General features: G+C 46.2%; 1 protein-coding gene across 1 annotated transcript in view; it reads left to right on the top strand.

Annotated features, from left to right (window-relative positions):
- The window catches only part of LOC137417476 (ephrin type-A receptor 4), a 137,636-nt gene that overhangs the window by 67,613 nt on the left and 50,415 nt on the right, over nt 1-19,608 (top strand). The gene's annotated exons all lie outside the window — the stretch shown is intronic.

The raw sequence follows: 19,608 nt of genomic DNA, 5'->3' as shown, positions 1-19,608 counted from the left end.
CATAGTTTCACAGGTGATGGCATTGCCTGTCCAAGAAAGCCCGCTCACCCATGCAACATGTGGATTGTCAAGCATTACAGGTGTAATCTATCTATAATTCCAGTAATCTCTGTCTGTACGTTTGTACGTTTGTACGTCTGTTTGTCTGTGACCGCTGTTTCTCGACAACCACGGGTCCGATATACTTTTAACTTGCCAGGTATATTGCTGGGGACCCGAGGATGTGCCTTTTCAAGGTTTCATATTAATCGGACAATTACTTACCGAGCTATGTCCAAAAAACGATTCAACCAATCAGAGAGCAGCGAACGATCGCGTGTGCCGAACGTGGCGGACACACTCTGCCTCGGATGGCACATTTGAGAGCGTATTCATTTATTTCACGTTTGCAAACTATGTTGGCGTTAAACTATGTTTTAAAACTAATAAAACCGAATTTGCGATTCATTCGCTTTCCTGCGCGTTTGTGCACGCGATGGCGATTTCTTTACCAAACTCCGGAAGCCGTTCGCTTTGGACCAAACCATTGCATGTAAATAGAGGGGGGGGATTGTCACCGTACTCGCAAGCCGTTCGCTTTGGACCAAACCATTTCATGTAAATAGAGGGGGGGGGATATAATTTTAGATATAGATATAGTACGGGCAATGCCCTAGTAATACCAATGGGAGATGATGGGTAGACTGTGGAGGGGCTTCATTTATTTTGTTGTGCTTTTTATTTGAGGTGTGCAGGGGTGCTCTTCAGTGAATTAACAGGTGTTCTTATTACAAGCTTTCCAGCTGCCCCTATATGGTGTTTGAGTATGTATGCGTGTGTGCAAAAACAGTGGATGTCCAACCATCCCTTTGGGATAATCTGTTGAGGAATGTTGAATAATGGTGTTTGATTTCAGATGGATGGAATCTTCCATGTACGATTTTCAGACAGTTAATCTGTGTTTACCTGGAATCGGTGAATGGGTGGGAGATACAAAATGCATTTACCAAGCCCTGCTTTGGCCAAATATGCAGTTTCTTAACAAGTGATACATAAAAAGCAGTTGTTATAAGATCATATCGTGACCAAGAACACTTAATTTCCTGACTTCTTGTTTGTGGTTGCATATAAACCTTGTGATACTCTATTATATCAAATAAAGGTGTCAACAAGTACAGATACATCCAATGCACACAGCCCCCATGCCAAATGCATTAATACCATCCTCCAGTGCATGGTGTTGCTGATGTGCAGCACATAGAGATGGTATTGGGAGGGAGAGATGTACAGTAATTGATTGATTAATTGTATAATTAAAATAAATAAATAAAATACGTAAAATAATTAATTTCTTAATCAATTGGCTAATAGCATACCTAAACCACCAGTGTTTCATCCGAACCTGTAACTTTTTTGCATCAACCTATCATAGCATTTTTGTGTAAATAATTTTGCATGTAACTTTTATTAATAGCATACCTAAACCACCACTATTTCATCCAAATCTCTACTTTTTTGAGAGTTGATAAATTAATGAATGGAATAAAGAAATAATTAATTGATTAATCAATAAATCGATAAATCAAAATACCCTTTACAGCCAAATCACTTGGTCATTGTCATGCCCAAATATCAGCTTCTTGGCTCAAACGGTGCCTGAGATATGGCCCAGATGAGAGAACATAAATAAGTACTTAATAAATCGGGAATAAATAAGTAATTAATCAATTCATTGATTCATCAAAAAAACAAAAAAAAAGCCGTTTTTGCCAAAGCATGTGCTCACTATTGTGCCCAAATTTATCATCCTAGCTCAAAGGATGGCTGAGATATTGCCGAGACAAACAAACAAACAAGAAAGAAAACAAGAAAACGGGAAACCAGAGTGAAAACTGAATACTCCCTTTCAGCGCTGGTCATCGCCGGGCCCCCTTTGCTGCCCGACGATGTCATGCAGCGCCTAGAGATGGAATAGAAAAGGAGCAGTGTACCATAACTAGTAATACTGGTATCCATAACTGGTATCCATGGAAATCTCCATGCATGGCTGGCGGACTTCCTCTCTGGTCGTAGTCAACGTGTGGCCCTGAATGGGTTTCTCTCATCTCCTCTTCCTGTTCAGGCTGGAGTTCCCCAAGGTAGTGTTCTGGGCCCTGTGCTTTTTCTGGTCTTCATCAATGATCTCTCTGACTCTTCTTCCTTCTGACTTCTGACTCTTCTCTCTGACTTCCTCTCTGGTCGTAGTCAACGTGTGGCCCTGAATGGGTTTCTCTCATCTCCTCTTCCTGTTCAGGCTGGAGTTCCCCAAGGTAGTGTTCTGGGCCCTGTGCTTTTTCTGGTCTTCATCAATGATCTCTCTGACTCTCTTGAAAATCCTCTCTATCTCTTTGCTGACGACTCTACTCTCTGTCGCTCCATTCCTCATCCCTCAGATCGGCAGTCTGCAGCTTCCTCACTCTCTGCAGACCTGGACAAAATCACAGACTGGTCAAACAAGTGGAACATGTCTTTCAATCCTGACAAATCTCACATTCTTACAATGTCTCTCCGAAAGGACCGACTGGACAACCCTCCCATCTACTTTCTCAACAATCCTCTCCAAGAAGTTCTGTCGCTCAAGCTTTTGGGTCTCACTATCTGCCATGATCTTTCTTGGGAAAACCACATTTCCAAGCTGGCCTCCAAAGCCAGTCGCCGACTGGGCATCCTCCGTCGTGCGAAGTCCTTCCTTGGCACACCTGAGCTCCTCACCACATACAAGGCTTTCATCCGCAGCTCAATGGAATACTGTTCCCCCCTCTGGGCTGGTGCTCCTGCCTCACACCTGGCTCGGCTTCACGCTGTTGAATCCAAAGCTTTCAGAATCATTGGAATCTCCCGCGATGAAGCTATCTCTGAGGGCCTTTCACTCACTCACCGCAGGCAGGTAGGTGGTCTTTCTGTCTTCTACCGACTCCTCTCCGGCCTTGCTCCCCCAGCTCTCTCTGTGCTCTGTCCCCCCAATATTCCTTCAGGTCGCACAAGATCTGCCTGCAACCCTCTTATGGTTAAACTGCCAAAGTCTAGGCTCTCTGCTCACCTTCACTCTTTCATTCCCCTTTTCTCCCGCCTCTGGAACAAACTCCCCCACTCCCTTCAATCCCACTCCTCCCTCCAGGTCTTTAAAACAGCTGTTCACCACCATCTCTTATCTTCCCCCATCGAAAACCTTGATCTTTTCTACCCCCGGTAATTCACCCCAGAGTCCTTGCAGTGTTCATATGTTTTAATCCTCTCCCACCTCCCCCCAAGTCCTCCCGATGTCCCTGCTCTCAAATGTTGTGTTTGTGTCCTTCCCCTTCTTCCCCCTCTCTTTTGTGTCCTCCCCCCTCTCTCCCCATCTTGTCTGCCGCTCCCCTTGTTTTTTGTGTTTTGTGTGTCGGTTTGTCTTTTTGTGTGATTAATGTTTGCTCTTTCACGAGCCTCGATCTTGTATACAAAAAAAAAAAAAAAAAAAAAAAAAAAAAAAAAAAAAAAAAAAAAAAAAAAAAAAAAAAAAAAAAAAAAAAAAAAAAAAAAAAAAAAAAAAAAAAAAAAAAAAAAAAAATACATCTGTTAGGTTGCAGTATTCTTTCATGGCCGACATGGTGAAGGTACTCTTTTTGAGGTATCTCAAAATCTGCCATACCTCATGTCTAAAAGTCAAAGTCCTATTTATGAGGGAAATTCAATACATCCTACAGATGGGATACTTTCAAAAGTCCAAGACACCCCTTTATAAATGCCAATATATCTAATATATCAAGCTCTTTTTCACCATTGACTCACTCACTCACTGATATAAATGTTTATTACCTTCTGGGTGGGCTAGAAATCTGAAATTCCACATATTGACCCAACTCAAAGCCAATATCCCAGGGGAAAAAATCACAAAACAGTCAGAAAATTTCTGTAAAAAAGAAAAAAAGAAAAAGAAAAAAAAGAGCAATCAGATTGCAGACCCTCAACAGGTTATTTTCAGTGGTTTTTTAAAGGCTTTTGTGTTAAAACAAATATGGCGGCCGAACCACGTCACCGATGAAGTCATTATTATTTTTTTCTCCCCCAATGTATCCCTAGATGATGCTCAAGAAATCTCATCTTTATCGCATGAAATTTTGTACTTGTCGAATTATGACGTCATAATGGAGGCACCTATGATATCATCATTAACAGATGTTATTCCACATGGAGAGTTCTTTACAATGAGATATGTCTCAATTTTTTGTATTAAGTGCTTTCGGAGATATAGAGGTGCATGGAAGAGGTTTCGGGAACTGAGTGGCGTGCTGATGAGGAGGGGAGTGTCGTTGAAGCTGAAGGGAAAGGTGTATGCTGCATGTGTGAGAAGTGTTATGATTTATGGGAGCGAGACATGGGTAATGAACGTAGAGCAGCAACGAAGGTTGGAAAGGGTGGAAATGTGAATGGTTCGATGGATGTGCGGAGTATCGTTGAGAGAGAGAGGAAGACAAATGATGAATTGCGAAAAATGATGGGAATAGAGCCTGTGATTGATGCTGTGAAGAGGAACAGGTTGAGATGGTTTGGTCATGTGTTGAGGAAGGATGAAAGTGACTGGTTGAGAAGAGTGATGGAAATGAATGTAGAAGGAAGTAGGGGACGGGGAAGACCGAGAAAGACTTGGCTAAAAATGGTGGAAGAAGAAATGCGGGCAAGGGGGTTAACAAGGACAGATGCAGAAAATAGGGCAAGATGGAGAAGATTGTCACGGGGACCGCAAGGCTAACCCCCGCTCTAGCAGGGAAAATGGCCTTAAAATGCATGTTGTTGTTGTTTGGAGATATAGAGGTGCAAAGTTTTTCGGTTTTTCCAAGATGGCGGCCAAACCACGTGACAGATGACGTCATCATCATTTTTTTCTCCACCAGCTTATGCCGACATGGCGCTCAAGATGTTTCATCTTGATTGGATGAAGTTTTGTGCTTGTCAAATTATGACGTCATAATGGAGGCACCTATGACATCATCATTAACTGATGTTATTCCACATGGAGAGTTCTTTACAATGAGCGGTCTCAATTTTTTCTATTAAGTGCTTTCGGAGATATAGAGGTGCAATTTTTTTCGTTTTTTCCAAGATGGCGGCCGAACCACGTGACCGATGATGTCATCATTATCAGTAAAAATTCTACAGGTGGAGTTGCACCTATGGTGGAAATTTCCTGTCAATCGGACCAATGGTTGCAGAGAAAATCATATTTATTTTGTGTGGACAAACAAACACACAGACAAACGGACTCAAATGCAATACCCTCTCCTCTGGCGAGGGTAACTAGAACTGCACACAGTAGAGAGCATATACCTCCACCTGGTTGGCCATCTATCTATAATTCCAGTAATCTCTGTGTGTATGTTTGTATGTTTGTATGTATGTATGTATGTATGTTTGTCTGTGACCGCTGTTTCTCGACAACTACCGGTCCGATATACTTGAAACTTGCCAGGTATATTGCTGGGGACCCGAGGATGTGCCTTTTCAAGGTTTGAAATTAATCGGACAAGTAGTTACCGAGCTATGGCGATTTAGCCGTTCGCCGTTCGCTTTGGCGTTGCGAATGGACCAAACCATTTCATGTAAATAGAGGGGGGGGGTTCTGTGGTCGTTGCGAATGGACCAAACCATTTCATGTAAATAGAGGGGGGGGATTGTCACCGTACTCGCAAGCCGTTCGTCGTTCGCTTTGGCGTTGCGAATGGACCAAACCATTTCATGTAAATAGAGGGGGGGGGGATATAATTTTAGATATATATATAGTACGGGCATATATATAGTACGGGCATGCCCTAGTATCACTCAATGGTGAAGAATCCCTTTAAAAATTCTACTAGCTGGATCCAGATCCAGATCTTCACCAAAATTGAATCGATTATTCCTTGTCACATATGCACAACCTGTCCAACAAGTTTTGTCCAAATATATCCACAACTTTTTGAGATATTTTGTTCACAAACAGACAGTCAAATGGATAGACAAACAGACAGGGGTGAAAACCTAACCTCCATCCACCTTTGGTGGCTGAGGTAATAAAAGTCGGCTGGTGCAGCCTCGGTCTGCTCACTGTGGGTCATGTGACCCAATACAAATGCACCTTACACTTAAACTGGTTGTTAAGCAATGCTAACACATGCTTCTTCTGCGTCTTATTTAATAACCTTTGCCGTATTAACAAAAAAAAGACGATAGCTGTAAACCTTTAAATAAAGTGCTCATTTTCATCACTAATTCTTGATTTACTTCATCTTTAGGTAAAGCTTTTTAAAATCACTGACTCATTCACTCGTTGGTGTAAATGTTTATTACCTTCTAGGTGGGGTAGATAGCTGAAATTTAATATTCTGATGCAACTCAAAGCCAAAATTTCAGGGAAAAAAAATCACAAAACTGGTGGAAAATTTCCATCAATGAAAATATCTGTAAATAAAAGTCTGTCGGTGCAACCTCAGTCTGCTCTCTATGGGTCACGTGATCCAAGACAATGGAGCTTACACTGAAACTGGTTGCTAGGCAATTGTAATATTTGCCTCTTTCACCTCTTCTTTTATAACTTACCTTATTTGTATTGAAAGTAACTATAGCTGTCAGCCTTTTAATAAAGAGCCCATCCTAATTGCTAATTCGTATTTAACTTAATTATTTAGCTGCTTGCAGACTGCAAGCACAGTTCACTTCGTCAAATATATAAAGCTTTTTCACAAACCACTTCATCAAATGTATAAAACTTCCATTTATTATATCTGCATTTAGGATTTTTCGTCTGTTGTGGACTGTTGTGGGTATGTGGAAGCTTTTGAGTGTCATACATACGAGAGTCAACTGTCTCGGAATGTGGAGTAGAGGGTTTTATTGTGGCAGTCAGAGGCACTTCACTAGATTCAGTCGTTGGGTTATACTGGCAGACATTTGGTGTGGCGTGAAAAGATCGAAGAAAGGTGTAAATTAAGAACTTTATGTTTGTGCGAATTCACTCCTTACCTTTGCTTTCCCCATGAATAACAACCTGCAATCCTGCTTTGTAAAAAATTACACCTTTTTTTATTCCACCCTGGTGGGAGCAGCCAAGTGTGCAAGAAAAACAGGTGGTGAAAGGATTGTTTCGTGCAATAGCACAAGCGCAAATGGATGGCTAAGAGGCCAGCGGAACGGTTGCGATTAAGGAGACAGTTCACCTCAAGGTCTGCAGGTTAGGAACCTTGGTGTGCCTGTTGTAGATAGAGGTTTTGGCCTGACAAGAGCTGGTTTGGGCAGCAGCAAATTGTTTCATTCCCATGAGGTCTGTATGGGAATTGCCTTCTCAAAGCGATAATGACTGCCTTCTCTTGGCAATTCCTTTTCTTACGAAGTCCAACAATTACATTGATTTCAAACTGCTGTTTCTTTACATTATACTTTTGGCTATTTTGTGCTTTTCAGGATAACATTTGCGAAGAAACCCCTACCTCTGAGGCCTTTGGGAATTACTATTTTTTGGCGAGGGGGGGGGGGGGGCAGAGGAGGGGGGTGGGTGTAGGGGTGGGGTTAAGGCCAAAACGGCTCTCAGCTTCTACTAGCTTTATTCAACATCCATGAGATGGATGTTCTGTTTTTGTAAAACTACTGCATCAACATCAACAGATGTAGCTTTTATTGTCATTATCTCTTTTAGATTATAATAATTAATTATAATTACTACCTATATCTTCACTCTCATCATTACCACACGGCGTATCCTTGCCATCAGTTTTACTTGTGCAATTGATATGGGTGTATCTGATATATCTGATATTTATTTTGCTAGGAAAAAAAATTCCACAGTGTGATCGGTTCATCAATGCCAGATCTGTGTTGTCCCACCATTTTAAAATTTGATAAACATGCATAGCCACCAATGAAATCCACAAAGATTCCGACACATCGGGCCATGTCTTCTTCCTTTTTACTATTCGAGTTGATGCTGCCTTTTAGCAATCTTTACATTTACCAATATTCTGCAGAGCGTCATGTAGCACTATGATGGGCTTCTCTCCCGCGTAGCACTTTACATTGATTTGTTTTTGATGTTTTGTTTTGTTTTTGATTTGTGAATGATGCAGTCGAGGAGATTGAAGAGAAAACAACGGGACACGAGGTTGAAGCAAACTGATCAAAACCTCATTGAGGCTTAGCCTACTCGCTGTTGCGTGACAATGCGCAACGGCATGCTCTTCACATATGAAAAATGAAGCTCAGCAGTTTAATGCACTTGCAGCAATAAAACTGCATACGTTCAATTTGGTGGCAAGAGAGAACGTTTCTCGGGGCCTCATGTGTGCGGGGGGCTGAAAACACTAGCCGATTGATCTTGCACAGCAGCAGCCCCAGCAGCTTGGCATGACTCAGATAGGCCATTTTAACCAATGCGGACTAACCCACCGGGATGCCTTTTAGTCTTCAGTTGTGCAAACTGTGCAGCGACATGGAGGTGGTGTGTCTTAGTGAATGGCACCATATCAGTCCTTTGTCGGACTGTTTAATGCCATTGGATTGCCTCTGAGTGAGTTTGCAAATAAGGGAACAGAAGTATTTACTAATTTTTTGTGTGAACTTTAAACATGACCAATGGATACTTTCAATATCTGCATTCCGGCTCCTGTGGAACTGATTGGTTCTGTGTCTATGATCCGCAAATGCTGTCATGATGAATGGATTCTTGGTCGGTTCGTTCTCAGCGAGGGGTGCTGTGGAGGCTGATTTTCGACCTGTAATGTGTTGCCAAAAGAAAGCTGTGCCTGCTGAGAAATCCTCCACGTTTCCATGCTGTTTTTGCCTTTGTGCTGATTTAATGAAAACAGCTTTTGTCTGTTTTCCATGAGCGTTCCTCCAACAAAAGTGATACACCACAGTTGCTGAAAGTTTTGGTGAACATGAAGTACATAACATTTCATGATCTTCGTGTGTCTTTGTTTTGTGAGATTTCTCCTCATTTGTTTTATTTTTCCTGCTCTCTCTAATGAGTCGTCTTTCTCATGAAGGATACTGTCGATCTGCATCAGCACAAAGGTAGAACAATGGATCAAATCAACAGAACGTTAATTTAGGCATGCCACATCAAAATCATGGGTCACCTTCCCAGGATTGGTTCTTGGATTCAAAATCAATCCTGGCTTGCCATGAACACTGAGCCTCCAACACCACCTCTTCCTTGTGGATTACTGGAGAAGCTAATTTTCATTGCACACTCTGCCTTAATGGATGGAATCAACACCGTTGATTGAGGTATGCTCACCGCTGTGAAGCAAGAAAAAGCTGACGACTTGGGAATTAACCCTTTGTCAGAGCAAAGAGTTGTTGTCAATGCCTAGGCCTCTGCCCTATAGATGACAGTTGGTATAATACACTGGTTGAAAAATTTCCTTTTTGACATATTGGTAGATGTTACTGAGATGTTACTTTCATGATGTTACTGAGATTACCATATTGTCCAAATCAAAGTTTGATTCTTCTCTTTATTCCTTGTTATTGGTTATTTTCCTTGAGGCCAAAGCTTTGCCCTAGGTATGTGGATTCTTCTACTACTTATATTTGGTTTCCATTTGATCATTTCTCCATGAGGTGCAAGGGGGTTCATTACTACTTTGGTTTTTGACATGTTAATCTTCAGCCCACACTTCATGCTGGCTTCAGTGAGTTGCTGGAGCATGGTTAAAATTTTCTCTGAGCTTTCTTCCATGAACATTATCATCTGCAAATCTTAGATGGTTAACACTTTTCTCCATTAATTTTGACACCCTTATCCTCCCACTGAATTGATCGAAATATCTACTTCAGACAGGCAGTGAATAATTTGGGAGAGATCATGTCACCTTGTCTTACTCCTTTTTTGATGTTGATCTTACCACTTCCTTTGTGGAGTGTCACTGTAGTTGTACAATATGTGAAAATATATTTCATTAATTCAATGTATTTCCTTTCCTTGTTGATGTAATGCATCCAGCACCGACTGTGTTTCTACAAAGTTGAATGACTTCTCATAGTCTACAAATACCAAGAAAATATGTTTTATTATATTCCTGGAATTTTTCCTTCAGTTTATTGATGGCGTGTGTATGTGTTCTATGGTGGAATATCCACTTTTGAAGCCTGCTTGCTCTCTTGGTTAGTTGCTATCAGTGGTGTAGTCTAGTTTTTTGTAGTGGGTATACTGTGATTTTTCCCTTCCAGCCTCATAGTCACCCGTCCCAGAGCGTCCCATAGTCACCCGTCCCAGAGCGTCCCAGAGTCACCCGTCCTCATCTGGCTCTTTTTCTATAGTTTCTGTAACGTCAGTGTCACCCGAAGCGGCAGTAGCTTCAGGAGCAGGCTTGCGAAAACACTCAGTGTCATTTGAGTGTGCTTTCGTTTCATCTTTTCGTTTCGTTTTTCTCCTTCATTGATTCACATTATTTTTGCGCCGAAAATGACCGCTAAGCAACTGTGTGGTTGTTCCTTGGTAGGTGACGTCAGATCCAGGTCACAGGTCACGGAAGTCCCAATGCCATTAGTCAGTGCTTCTTCACACAGACGGGGTGAATTTTATCAAATCAAATCAAATTTTATTCATATAGTGCATTTTATGAATGAAAGTTATTTATATAGCGCATTTTATGAATGAAAGTGTGAAAGTTCTGTCACGAAACTATGTTGTTGTGGCGGACACAATGCCAGTGGGCAATAATTCCGTGCACCAGTGGGTAGTGCGAGTGTCCGGGCGTGGAAGCGCAGCTCGGGCCACGCCTGGAGCAAAGGTGTCACGAGGCGCAGGGTGGAACTGAGATACCAGCCCCGCCTTTCGGCCGACCGGCCACGCCCGGGGGCAAGGCGTGGCCTCGGGACATATATGCGGGCTCTAAAGTCGAGCACGCCCAGTGCTTACGTGCGAGCTGTTAACAAAGCATTTCAGTTTGCACAACGCGTTGTGGCCTACCTTCTTGGCAAACGAATCGTGTGTGCACTGCACCACACTGGTGACCCCGACTGGTTCAGCCATAGCTGACCCCTGAACGCGCCATGGCTACCAACGCTGTCGCCGTCAAACTCCCGGAGTTCTGGGAAGTGCATGCCGACGTTTGGTTTGTGCAGGCCGAAGCTCAATTCCAGCTCCGGGGCATCACGGCGGACGACACCATGTACTACCACATGGTTGCCGCCCTCGGGCCCGGCACTGCCGCCCGCGTCATGTCCATCATTCGGCGCCCGCCGGGCGCCCACAAGTACGAGGCGCTCAAACGTCTTCTCCTCGCCACGTTCGGGCTCATGGAGGCCGAACGCGCCGACCGCCTCCTGCACCTTCCCGCCCTCGGCGACACACGACCATCCGTTCGGATGGATTTTATGTTGTCTCTTCTTGGAGAGCAGCGCCCGGATTTCCTTTTCCGCACGCTTTCCTCCGCCAGCTACCTACGCAGGTGCGGCTCGCGCTGGCCGGTTCGAACTTAACGGAACCCCGCGCCCTGGCCGGAGAGGCGGACAAATTTTTCGCGGCCTGCGACACGCGGTCGGTGTACGGTGCTGCCGTAGTGGATCCCGGTGCGGAGGCTACAGCGCCCCCTGATTCCCTCGTGGCCACTGCTACGCCCCGCCCACTACCGCAGCCGCCACCACCACCGCCGCCGGCACGGCCGACGCGGCAGCCGCCACCGCAAACCTGGTGCTACTATCATGCCAGGTTCGGCCGCAAGGCTAGAGCGTGCCGCCCGCCGTGTTCTTTCGACGGGTCGGGAAACGACCGGGCCGGCGCTCACTTGCGGCCATGAGCGTCGGCCATTCCGGCAGCCTCCTGTTGATCACAGACACCTTGTCTGGTCGTCGTTTTCTGTGCGACACGGGAGCGCAGGTAAGCGTCCTCCGTGCCTCCGCGTCCGACAAACAAGCCACGGGCCGGGGCCCCGCCTTGCTTGCTGCCAACGGAACACCCATCCGTACATTCGGGAAGCATTGCGTCTCGCTGCGTTTCGGAGGGCAGCGCTTCAAATGGTCGTTCGTCACCGCCAGCGTGCCAATGGCCCTGCTCGGTGCGGACTTCCTTTGTGCGAATGGGCTGTTGGTGGACGTTAAGCGTCGACGCCTCGTCCAGGCCGAAACCTTCAGCTCACTCACTTGTTCGCTGAGCAGCTCGTTGAGCAGCTCGCTGAGTGGCTCACCGAGCGGCTTACCAAGTGGCTTGCTGAGCGGTTCCGTCCCGGCGAAGTTAGTCTGTACGCTTCCGGCAGCGGACAAGTTTACCCGCCTCCTCGCCAGTTTCCCGGCACTCACGCGGCCCACCTTTTCATCGGTGGCCATCAAACACGGGGTGGAGCACCATATCCCCACCGTCGGACCACCGGTCTACGCCCGGGCGCGCCGCCTCGACCCCACGAAGCTCGCCGTGGCGAAAGTGGAGTTCGCCACGCTGGAGCGGCTGGGCATCGTACGGCGCTCCAACAGCGCATGGGCCTCTCCTCTGCACATTGTGCCAAAGCCCGGCGGCGGATGGCGGCCATGCGGTGACTACCACCGGCTCAACGACGCCACCACCCCCGACCGCTACCCGGTCCCGCATATTCAGGACTTTTCCGCCCGGTTGGCGAAAACGACCATTTTCTCCAAGGTGGACCTCATCCGGGGCTACCACCAGGTCCCCGTGCAACCAGACGATGTACCAAAGACGGCCGTTATAACACCTTTCGGCCTCTTTGAGTTCTTGCGGATGCCCTTTTGGTTGGAAAATGCGGCCCAGGCGTTCCAGCGGCTCATGGACAGCGTCTTGCGTGACTTGTCTTTCATTTACGTCTACCTGGACGACATCCTAGTCGTGAGCGCGTCCCGCGAGGAGCACCTGCTCCACCTCCGCACCCTCTTCGATCGCCTGGGCCAGCATGGCCTGATAATCAACCCCGCGAAGTGCCGTTTCGGCCTCACCACCATCGACTTCTTGGGGCACCACATCACCAGGCACGGGGCAATCCCTTTACCGGCCAAGGTGGAGGCGGTCAGGAGTTTCCCGCGCCCCCGCACGATCAAGGGGCCCCAGGAATTCCTGGGCATGGTGAATTTTTATCACCGCTTCTGCCCCGCGTCGCCCAGCTCCTGCGCCCCCTGCACGAGGCCCTCCGGGGGAAGCCGGGCAAAGGTGACATCGCCTGGTCAGAGCAAATGGCCACGGCGTTTGCGGGCGCAAAGCTGGCCTTGGCCAACGCCACCATGCTGGCGCACCCGGCACCCGATGCACCAATCACCCTCACCACCGACGCGTCGGACTATGCGGTGTGTGCGGTGCACGAGCAGTGGGTGAGTGGTGCTTGGCAGCCGCTGGTATTTTTTAGCCGGCAGCTCCGCCCGCACGAGCGCCGATACAGCACCTTCGAACGCGAGCTGCTCGGGCTCCACCTGGCGGTCCGACACTTCCGCCATCTGCTCGAGGGCCGTCCGTTCACGGCCTTCGTTGATCACAAGCCCCTTGTTTTCGCGATGGGCAAGGTCGCCGAGCCGTGGTCGGCCCGGCAGAAACGTCACCTCTCTGCCGTGTCCGAGTACACGACGGACATCCGTCACGTTGCGTGTAAGGACCACCCGGTGGCGGATTGCCTTTCCCGGGCCGTCGCACACGCGGTCCACCTCGGGATCGACTATGCCCGGATGGCGGAGGACCAGACCGCCGACCCCGGCGTCCAGGCCTTGCGGACCGCCGTCACGGGCCTCCGTGTCACCGGGGTGCCGTTCGACATCGCGGGCACTGCCCTCTTGTGCGACGTCTCCCTCGGCCGGCCTCGCCCCATCGTGCCCGCTGGCTGGCAGCGCCCGGTTTTTGAAGCCATCCACGGCCTGTCCCACCCGGGCTCGAAGGCCTCCAAGAAGCTCGTCGCGGCGAAGTGCGTCTGGCATGGCCTCAGGAAGAACGTCCGCGACTGGGCTAGGACGTGCCTCGCGTACCAGCGCGCGAAAGTCCACCGCCACACCCAAGCCCCGTTGGCCCCGTTTACGGTGCCCGAGCGTCGGTTCGACCACGTCCACGTCGACTTGGTGGGACCTCTGCCCCCCTCGCGGGGTTTCACCCACCTCCTCACCATGGTGGACCGCACCACCCGGTGGCCGGAGGCCGTGCCATTGGCAGCGACGGCTGCGGCTGACGTCACGCAAGCCTTCATCGCCTCGTGGGTTGCTCGGTTCGGTGCCCCCTCGGACATCTCGTCCGACCGCGGCCCCGAGTTCACCTCGGAGCTCTGGGGAGCAGTGGCGCAAGGGCTCGGCGTCAAGCTGCACCGCACCACGGCTTACCACCCCCAGGCCAACGGCCTGTGCGAGCACTTCCATCGCTCAATGAAGGCCGCGTTCCGTGACAGCAGCTGGGCCGACAGGCTCCCCTGGGTCCTGCTGGGCCTCAGGACGGCGCCCAAGGACGACCTGTGCGCGGCCTCGGTGGAGCTGGTCTTCAGGCAACCACTGCGGGTACCGGGCGAATTTATCCCCGACTCCACGGCCCCTTGGTCCGCGGCGCAACAGCGCTCCACCCTCCAGGAGACCGCCAGGAGGTTCGCCCCGGTGCCGACGGCACACCACGGTTGCCCGTCCTCCCACGTCGCCCCTGAGCTTCGCACGGCGGAGTACGTTTTTGTCAGGCACGATGCCCACCAGGCACCGCTGCCGCCCCCGTACGACGGGCCCTTCCGCGTGCTGGAGACCGGGGACAAGCATTTCACCATGGACATCGGGGGTACTCCGGATCGTATCTCCGTGGACCGCCTCAAGCCAGCCCACCTCGACCTGGACCACCCCCCGCAAGCAGCTCTGCCTCCGTGTCAAGGCCGCCCCCCGGCGGGCAGACCCCCGGCACCCCCCATCCCCGCCATCCCGCTACCCCCCAGCCCTGCACGCATTGCCAGAGGGCATTTCGGCCGGGTCATCCGGCTTCCCCGCAAGCTCACCCATCAGGTGCGCGGGAATTCTGGGGGGGCGTGTGTGGCGGACACAATGCCAGTGGGCAATAATTCCGCGCACCAGTGGGTGGCGCGAGTGTCCGGGCTTGGAAGCGCAGCTCGGGCCACGCCCGGAGCAAAGGCGTCACGAGGCGCAGGGTGGAACTGAGATACCAGCCCCACCTTTCGGCCGACCGGCCACGCCCGGGGGCAAGGCGTGGCCTCGTGACATATATGCGGGCTCTAAAGTCGAGCCCGCCCAGTGCTTACGTGCGAGCTGTTAATAAAGCATTTCAGTTTGCACAATGCGTTGTGGCCTACCTTCTTGGCAAATGAATCGTGTGTGCACTGCACCACATTGTTACGTATCCTCGCGCATTTTTAAGTGGGTATACGGAAATCCTGGACCTTTCCTAGTGGGTATACGGCATATACCTGCGTATCACGTAGACTACACCGCTGGTTGCTATCTTGAATGCCTTCCATTCGATTGGTCAGGACCCTTGTGAAAAGTTTATATATACAGTATATACTTTGGTGTGTGTGTGTGTGTGTGTGTGTGTGTGTGTGTGTGTGTGTGTGTGTGTGTGTGTGTGTGTGTGTGTGTGTGTGTGTGTATCTATATATATAAACATATATATATATATATATATATATATATATATATATATATAAACATGTATGTATCCGCCGCGGTCCGCGACAGCAGAGCAGCTCCTATATATATATATATATATATATATATATATATATATATATATATATATATACTGTATATATATATACTGTATATATATACAGACTTGGCATTTAATATGGAATATTTTTTTTGTGTATTTGAAGGTATTTGGTATTTCTACGGCATATACCTAATTTTAGGTATTTGAAGTGGTGATAAATGTCGGGGTGTACTTACTTTTTCCACATGCGAAATTTGCATTTTTGTTTATTTAAATTATACAATGGACTACAAAATGTAAATGTTTCCTGATATTTGTTGTATTATATCACCTTTATCTATCAATATTGTTGAAATGAAGATCAAATATCTGCATGTTGAAATATGTTGAAAAAGTCAAAACTTTACATGGGGTGTACTTACTTTTTCACATGACTGTATATATATATATATATATATATATATATATATATATATATATATATATATATATATATATATATATATATATATATATATATATATATATATATATATATATATATAATTATATATATATAATTATATATATATATATATATAATTATATATATACATATATATATAATTATATATATATAATTATATATACTAGGGCATGCCCGTACTATATATATATCTAAAATTATATCCCCCCCCCTCTATTTACATGAAATGGTTTGGTCCAAAGCGAACGGCTTGCGAGTACGGTGACAATCCCCCCCCTCTATTTACATGAAATGGTTTGGTCCAAAGCGAACGGCTTGCGAGTACGGTGACAATCCCCCCCCTCTATTTACATGAAATGGTTTGGTCCAAAGCGAACGGCTTGCGGAGTTTGGTAAAGAAATCGCCATAGCGTGCACAAACGCGCAGGAAAGCGAAAGAATCGCAAATTAGTTTTAATTAGTTTTAAAACATAGTTGAACGCCAACATAGTTTGCCAACGGGAAATAAATGAATACGCTCTCAAATGTGCCGTCCGAGGCAGAGTCTGTTCGGCACACGTGATAGCTCGCTGCTCTCTGATTGGTTGAATCGTTTTTTGGACATCGCTCGGTAACTACTTGTCCGATTAATATGAAACCTTGAAAAGGCACATCCTCGGGTCCCCAGCAATATACCTGGCAAGTTTAAAGTATATCGGACCCGTGGTTGTCGAGAAACAGCGGTCACAGACATACAAACATACAAACATACACACAGAGATTACTGGAATTATAGATAGATATATATATATATATATAATTATATATATATAATTATATATATATATATATATATATATATATATATATATATATATATATATATATAATTATATATATATATATAATTATATATATATATATATATATATAATTATATATATATATATATATATAATTATATATATAATTATATATATATATATATATATATATATATATGTATATATATATGTATCAGTCACTTTGCGTGATGTATCAGTCACATCTGCCACATGGCACATTACCTCTGGTATCCACTCATTATATGGAATCCCCTGGATCCCCGGCCCCGGGGACTGGCACTTATCGCTCCCATTAAGGTACAGCACAGCTGGATGGGATACCTTAATGGCGGTTCACCACTGATGGTATGAAATCGCAAAGAGACTGGTATATAACCAAAAGGTTTTCAGAGTCATAAGTGTATGCAGTACTCACTGCGTTGCCCTGATGAGCCCCAAAAGGGCGAAACCAGGTCGGTAACTGTGAGTTTTACATACACTTATGACAGTATCTGAACTAAGATCAAAATTCTGCTCTGTCAGAGGGTTATCTTGAGAGCTTTACAGGCAGAGCGTATGTACATGGCAGTGACGTCATTACTTGCGCTCATTGAATGCTGGAGAACTGCACATATATTTGGATTGGTTTGCTCCCGGCTGCATCCAGGGGATTCCATATAATGAGTGGATACCAGAGGTAATGTGCCATGTGGCAGATGGCACTTATCGCTCCCATTAAGGTACAGCATAGCTGGATGGGATACCTTAATGGCGGTTCACCACTGATGGTATGAAATCGCAAAGTGACTGGTATATAACCGAAAGGTTTTCAGAGTCATAAGTGTATGCAGTACTCACTGCGTTGCCCTGATGAGCCCCAAAAGGGCGAAACCAGGTCGGTAACTGTGAGTTTTACATACACTTATGACAGTATCTGAACTAAGATCAAAATTCTGCTCTGTCAGAGGGTTCTCTTGAGAGCTTGACAGGCAGAGCGTATGTACATGTCAGTGACGTCATTACTTGCGCTCATTGAAAGCTGGAGAACTGCACATATATTTGGATTGGTTTGCTCCCGGCTGCATCCAGGGGATTCCATATAATGAGTGGATACCAGAGATAATGTCCCATGTGGCAGATGGAACTTATCGCTCCCATTAAGGTACAGCATAGCTGGATGGGATACCTTAATGGCGGTTCACCACTGATGGTATGAAATCGCAAAGTGACTGGTATATAACCGAAAGGTTTTCAGAGTCATAAGTGTATGCAGTACTCACTGCGTTGCCCTGATGAGCCCCAAAAGGGCGAAACCAGGTCGGTAACTGTGAGTTTTACATACACTTATGACAGTATCTGAACTAAGATCAAAATTCTGCTCTGTCAGAGGGTTCTCTTGAGAGCTTGACAGGCAGAGCGTATGTACATGGCAGTGACGTCATTACTTGCGCTCATTGAAAGCTGGAGAACTGCACATATATTTGGATATATATATATATATATAATTATATATATATGTATATATGTATATATGTATATATATATATATATGTATATATATATATATATATATAAATAATATATATATATATGTTGTTATGGGGTCCTCCCCTATCCCCTGGTCTCGGTAGACCTCCGAACCCCGAGAGGGTCCCCGGCAGAAAGATATGTTATCCTTGGTTGAAATCAATCAAATTCAATAATGAAACCACACCAAGGGTTATGAACAAACAATAATATATTATAAATCACACCGGAATCACGACACAAATAATAATAGCAATTCGCCCTACAATCACTATCTTAAGATGGTACCACCTTATATAGTCCTTTAACCCAAACTCACGGCACTCCCCCAATGTCTCTGTACCCCTCCAAGGCGAAGTCGATTCGCTCCAGCGATCGTTGGATCAATGTCCGATCAAAATCAATTGAGGCGTGGCCGATCGAAGCAACCCAGAGGTCACGTGGTCCAACACCCAGCACAATAGCGGTGGAATGGAAAACCTCCCAAAGACGCACTCCGACGTATCCGTTTGCGGTTCAAGCAGCGAGTCTCCTTAATAATCCTCAAAAGCCACTTTTTTGCACAGCCGTCCCCGGGGGCAACCCACCGGGGAATAATGCCCGGCCGACGCGACAAAAACCTTTTCACTGAAGGCAGCGCACGTGGCAAAATGGCGGATGGCGTTCACTCGAGCCGGGGCTTCGAGGCAATGATACTCTGGACCCTCAATGCAGATACCCGTCTACGCAGGCTCCACAGCACTCCGGCGATGTCACCTATCGCACGAACTTCCTTTCAAGGACTCAAAGTTCACTCGCACTGTACGCTCGACCGCTCGGTACGGAGCTTCAACCAAGTCGTCTTTTTACTTCTCTCCACGCCTCTTCCTCTTCGCTCCCTTTGTCTTCCGGGTCACGATCTGGATTTCCGGCCACATTTTACCAGGAGCGCTTTTTAACCTTTTCACCACAATAACAATTTCCTTTAAACAATAATAACCATAATACTTAGAACCCACAATAATAATAATAACAACAATAATCATAAGTGCCGAATCCGTAAATATATATATATATATATATATATATATAAATATATATATATATATATATATATATATATAAATAATGTATTTTGTATATGTATGTGTGTATTTAGTATATGTATGTGTGTATATGTATATAACTGAGAAATAGCGGAAACTACAATACAAGCAGGGTGCCTCATTTGCATAAAATATATAATC

The sequence above is a fragment of the Myxine glutinosa genome, chromosome 6, assembly GCF_964187855.1.
Source record: "Myxine glutinosa chromosome 6, kmMyxGlut1.1, whole genome shotgun sequence".
NCBI classification, from domain to species: Eukaryota; Metazoa; Chordata; class Myxini; order Myxiniformes; family Myxinidae; genus Myxine; species Myxine glutinosa.
Note: the sequence above shows the minus strand (reverse complement) of the source record. Positions and strands in the feature narration are given on the sequence as shown.